The sequence below is a fragment of the Canis lupus genome, chromosome 16 (genome assembly GCF_048164855.1).
Source record: "Canis lupus baileyi chromosome 16, mCanLup2.hap1, whole genome shotgun sequence".
Taxonomy (NCBI): Eukaryota; Metazoa; Chordata; class Mammalia; order Carnivora; family Canidae; genus Canis; species Canis lupus.
Window position 1 is genome coordinate 40,925,020 of NC_132853.1, and position 6,000 is coordinate 40,931,019.

The 6,000-nt window shown below is 46.9% G+C and overlaps 1 protein-coding gene across 4 annotated transcripts in view; it reads right to left on the minus strand.

Annotated features, from left to right (window-relative positions):
• Positions 1-5,025, minus strand: part of EZH1 (enhancer of zeste 1 polycomb repressive complex 2 subunit) — a 30,109-nt gene extending 25,084 nt beyond the window's left edge. Inside the window, exons 1-2 of one of the 4 annotated variants that reach the window (XM_072780668.1) lie at positions 4,855-4,935; positions 3,866-3,979 (exon numbers count right to left, since the gene is read on the minus strand). The gene's annotated coding sequence lies outside the window, so the exon portion shown is untranslated. The other 3 variants (XM_072780670.1, XM_072780666.1, XM_072780669.1) reach the window with 3 other exon arrangements.
• Between the last annotated feature and the right edge of the window lie 975 nt (positions 5,026-6,000).

Consider the following 6,000-nt stretch of genomic DNA (forward strand, 5'->3'; position numbering starts at 1 on the left):
TTCATAATAGCCAATAAGTAGAAACAAATATCTATGGATTGCTGAATGGATACAAATTACAGTACATACACAGGATGGAATACTACTCAGCAATAAAAGGGAATGAAGCGTTCCCTGTTCCTATACACGTACAATACATCTGAAAAGCATTATGCTAAGTGAAAGAAATCAGACACACACAGAAGCTACGTACTATATGATTCCACTTACAGTGCATTCTACTGGAATGATTCTACAAAGGAAAAATCTAGTGACAGCAGATCAGTGGTCACCAGGGGCTGACGCTGGGGGAAGGGATTACATTGAAAGAAGGATAAAGGAACTTTTTGGGGTCTTAGGAAATGTTCTATACCATGGCTGTGATGATGGTTATATGACTATGCACTTTTAAGAACTTTCACTGAACTGTGCACATGAAATGTGAATTTATCATATGTAAATAAATGTTTACTTCAGTAAAGTTGATTAAAGAAAAAAATAGGGATACCTGGGTTGCTCAGCAGTTAGGCACCTGCCTTCAGCTCAGGGTGTAATCCCGGGTCCAGATATTGAGTCCTGCATTGGGCTCCCTGTGTAGAGCCTGCTTCTCCCTCTCCCTATGACTCTCTGCCTCTCTCTCTATGTCTTTCATGAATAATAAATAAAATCTAAAAAATAAAAATTATAGAAAAAATAAGTCTTTAAAAAAAATTTTTTTTAAGATTTTATTTATTCACGAGAGACACAGAGAGAGAGATAGAGGCAGAGACACAGGCAGAGGGAGAAGCAGGGTCCATGCAGGGAGCCCGACGTGGGACTCGATCCTGGATCTCCAGGATCACACCCTGGGCTGAAGGCGGCGCCAAACCGCTGAGCCACCAGGGCTGCCCCAAAAAATAAGTCTTTCTTGATGATACATCAAACCAGTAATTTTCTAGAGACTTTTATTGTTAAAAATCAGTAGGTAGGGAAGGGCACCTGGATGGTGCTGTTGGTTACCTGTTGGACTCTTGGTTTCAGCTCAGGTCCTGATCTCAGGGTCATGAGATCAAGCATCATGTTGAGCTCTGTGCTTAGTACAGTCTGCTTAAGACTCCCTCTGCCTCTCCCCTCTACTTTCTCTTTCTAGAATAAATCTTGCTTAAAAATCAGTAGGCAAAAAAAAAAAAAAAAATCAGTAGGCAATTCCACCGTTTAAAAAAACTGAGTGACTTCATAATGAGTGATAACAGTAAAATGATCAATACTGGTTTATTAACTGCAAAAAAAAGTTACCTATATGCTAATGTTGAGATGTTAATAATAAGAGAAACTGGATACAGAATTTATGGAAACTCCTTCTACTATCCTTATTATCTTTTTGTAAATTTAAACTGTTTTAAAAACTTTTTAAAAATTGATAATTGGAAATAAGAACTACCTTATTGGGGTGCCTGAGTGGCTCAGGTGGTTAAGCAACTGGCTCCTGATTTCAGCTCAGGTCATGATCTCAGGGTTATGGGATCAAGCCCTGTGTCAGCTCCGAGATCAGTGGGGAGTCGGCTTGAGATTCCCCTCTCTCCCACCCCTCCAAAATAAATAAATAAATGTTAAAAAAAAAAAAAGTTTATAAAAATTTGGAGATCTTTCCCCAGAAAATTGGATCTCAATTTGTTTCAAAGGCTAAAACTAGAATGTAGTCTGTCACTAGCTGGAAATGGGAAGACTTTATTGAAATGTTTGGAGATAAAACATTTAAAAAACAATATTCTTAAATTTAAGAGAGGTTGAAATCAGAATATAAAAGTTCCAAGCTATGAAGTTCTGTTACACACACAAAGGGGCCCTCCCTTTGCAAAAAGAGCTTCTCTTTGGAGCAAGTTCAACATCTTTACTACTTTCTTCTACATCATATAATTTTATCAAGCAGCAGGCTAAGTAAGGCTTCAGAAGTAGATGGCATTGTAGATTTTTAAATTTTCCATCTCATTCTTTCCTTATTAGCTCATGGTGGAATTGAAACACAAACAGGGGTGAACCTACCTCTACAAAGAGCTCTAGAAACACAGAATTGAGTCATTTTGGTGATCACCAATTTTATCAACATTCCATTAAAATCTATTCTGTGGCTAAGTACACAGCCTGCTAGATCCTGCAATTAGGATTTTTAAGCACATCTTTAATTTACACTTCTCCCACTTCTCCAAGGTATTTACATTTGTTATTAGTTTGAGCTTCTCGGCACCCTGCACGCAGAAAGAACCTTACTAACAGGAAGCTGTGATCCTGAACTCTTATTTAAAAGAAAATTATAGCATTAGTATTTTCTAGCATTGCTTAAGAGAATCCAGTCGTTTGCATTGGAGATAATGGTGATAAAAATCAAAGCAGGATTGGTCTTTAGGAGACCCATAGGAAAATGCTGACTTAGAAGAGTTAAAGCAGTCTCCTAACAGGCTAGAGCCCTACCTTGGCTGGTTCTGTACTACGTGAGCACAAAGCCTAATCTTTAGTGATTGCTCATTATTTTTCAATAAAAAGACTGTTTTTGTTATTCCATTTTGAATCAAAGTATCAGGCCAAGCGTGTCAGAGAACACAACACACAAGAGGCACTAAAAGTTAACTACCCATTTAGTAATTCATGACTTTAAGGTCTGGAGCACTAGGGTACCTGGGGGCTCAGTGGTTGAGCATCTACCTTTGGCTCAGGTCATGGTCCTGGGATCATGGGATTTAGTCGCACATTGGGATCCCTGCAGGGAGCCGCTTTCCTTGGCATCCCAAGGAAACCAAATTTTTGATCTCAAGAATTAAATAGACAAAATTGATTATTTTAAATTGTTTTTAAAAGGCATGCTAATTTAGGGATGCCTGGGTGGCTCAATGGTTTGAGTGTCTGCCTTCTACTCAGGGGATGATCCTGGGGCCCTGGACAAGTCCCACATCGGGCTCCCAGGAAGCCTGCCTCTCTCTCTCTGTGTGTGTCTCTCATGAATAAATAAAAAATCCTAAAAAAAAAAAAAAAAAGGCATGCTACTTCAAAGGCAAGTAAGTATAAGGGAAACAACTCTGACCACATCTTCTCACTTTTTCCCTCCTTATGAAAGTCTTCTTGGGAGTAAAATTTCATTTTTTAATCCTAGGCTCCTTGTTCTATTGTTTCAAAGAGAATTAAAGTAACACCACAGTGAACAGGTTATTTCCACTTCAGGGAGTTTTAAGGTCGTGCCTTAGCATCAAGTTCCATGACTGATCTACAAGTACTCTGCCAGCTACTAGCAGAACTAGGATCTAGACTTCCAGACTCCAGGTTCCAGAGATCTGCCCGCTATTTATTTATTCCACATATATGTACTGAGCACCTACATGTGCCTGGCACTGTTTCTTTTCTTTCTTTCTTTTTTTTTTTTTTTAAGATTTTATTTACTCGAGAGACAGAGAGTGAGAGAGAGAGAGAGAGAGAGAGGCAGAGACACAGGCAAAGGGAGAAGCAGGCTCCATGCCTGGAGCTGGACGCGGGACTCGATCCTGGGTCTCCAGGATCACGCCCTGGGCTGAAGGTGTTGCTAAACCGCTGAGCCACGCGAGCTGCCCCCTGGCACTGCTTCAAGTGCTGAGGGTACATCAATGAATAAAACAGGCAAACACTCCTGCGACGAAGAGTTAATTCACAGTGGCTGTGAGACACACATTCAACACAACATTATTATTACATTTTCATAGATGATCCTTTCCTCTGTTTTAAGTGTGTTTAAAAGGGGGGGGGTACGTATCTCCTAAATACACCTTCTTCTATGTAAGCAAATAATCTCTTCGATCACTGCCACACCATCCCAGCCTTGGGGATTCCAAGGCTTAAAATAGACAAGCTCTCACAGAAACCTCTGATAAGAGTTAGTTAGCACCTTCTCAGGCTGGAAACTTCCTTCAGTGCCGGTTTCCTCAACTTTAAAGCACCGGTGGGGGTGGGAGTTCTCTTCAAAGACGTCACTGCAGAGACCACACTTTCCACGCCGTCTCTGCACACACATCCAGCTGTTCCGGTCTACCTCGGCTCTTTTCCCTCATCCACGCCCCTTTAGGGCTAGGCTCGCTACCCGAGCTACCCCACTTACAATCCTACATGTCATCCACCAAAAGCCCACTCTCCATATTCCGCCGGGGGCACTAACATCCTTCCACATCCCTTCCCCTCCCCACCCCCTGAGAAACAATTTCTCAGTAAGAAGTAAGTTTGTCTTGTCCCGCATTTCCTAACAGCCATGTCCCAAATACAACACCTCGCCTTTGCTTCAAGGCGCTTCCCCTTCTATCCCTTGATCCTCAGGAGAGCTGGCGGTGGGCAGGGATTGGCAAGAGACCAAATTTAGAAAGAAGCAGCCTCCCACTCGGGGCCGGGACCGGGGAGAGGCGCGCGAGGCACCGAGCGCGCACGCTAGACCCCGAAAGTGAGCGCCTCCTTTCATTTTGCGCCTAGAAACCTGCCTCGCCTCACCTCGGTCCCAGCCCTGTCTTTTCTGCCACCCCTTCCTCGACACACCCCAAAGTCATCACAAACAGCCCCCGCGTCTAGCCCCCCGGGGCACAGCCCCAAGCCCCTGGGAGTCCACCTAGCTAAGGGCCCCCGCAGGTGCCACCGCCCACCCGCGCCCTCTCCGCTCCGGGGCTCCCGCCCACCGGCCACCCCGCCCTCCAACGGGAGTCCCCATCCCCGGGCCCGCCTCCGCCGCTCCTCCTCCCGACACACCGCCCTCCCCTCCTCAGACGCGGTCCTCGCCGGGGGCTCGCTCGTCCCGTCGCCCCCTTGGCTCCAGCCCTCGGACGGGGAGGGGGAGCCCCGCTGCTCCCGGCCGGGGAAGCAGTGTGCCCCTCCGCCTCCTCCCAATTCTCTGACCTCTTCGCCTCGCCCTCCCTCAGGCCCCGCGTGGCGAGGTGCCGAGGCCCGGCCCCACCGCCCGGCCCGGGCTTGTTTACTCACTCACCCTCCATCCCGAGCCGCAGGGACCCGCCGCTAGGACGCCTGCGCGCCGCGGCCCCGCCCCCGCGCCGCGGCCCCGCCCCGCGCCTGCGCGCTGCGCCTCCCGCGCCCCGCCCGTGGGGCCACCTGGGCTCCCTTCTTCGCACGTCGGTCGTTTGGCGCCAATACCCCAACTCGGGAGTCGAAGGTGATGCCGCCCGAGCCCGACGGTTTCCAAGGCGGCTCTGTTAGGGGACAGGAAGGGCTCTCAGGGGACCTCCCAGAGTCACTAATGTCTTCAGGGAGACCCTATCCAGCGGTTGCATCATCTTCACGCGCGGACGGCAAGCCACGTTTCACTTCGGCGTTTGAAACCAACCCGAAATCCTTCGTATGGATCCCTCACACCTACCAGTACCTCCAAACACCAGTCTGAGCTCTCCATCATCCTTCTTGCTTTATTTACACCCGACTTCCCTATGTCTGTCAAGTTTTCCCAGTCACTTACATTCAAATGAATTCCCTTGTATCAAAATATTTCTTCACAAGTTACTTATACGAAACAAACAACATACTTATAAGTTACACAGGAGGGACGCCTGGGTGGCTCAGCGGGTGAGCGCCTGCCTTCCGCCGGCCGCATCGGGCTCCCTGCTTGGAGCCTGCTTCTCCCTCTGCCTGTGTCTCTGTCTCTCTCTCTTTCTCTGTGTGTGTGTGTGTCTCATGAATAAATAAACTTAAAAGAATTTTTGCAGAGGAGGGCAGCCCCGGTGGCGCAGCGGTTTAGCGACGCCTGCAGCCCAGGGCGTGAACCTGGAGACCCAGAATCGAGTCCCGCGTCAGGCTCTCTGCATGGAGCCTGCTTCTCCCTCTCCCTCTGCCTGTGTCTCTGCCTCTGTGTGTGTGTGTGTCTGTGTGTGTCTCTATGGATAAATAAATAAAGTCTTTTTTAAAATTTTACAAAGAAAAAAAGTAACTTTACAGGACAGAAAGCTGGCAGATATCACCTGAAGCAAGTGATCAAAGTTTACATCACTAGTGATGTGAGAGAGTTTTATTAGGTGCCCTTCAATATGATGCAAT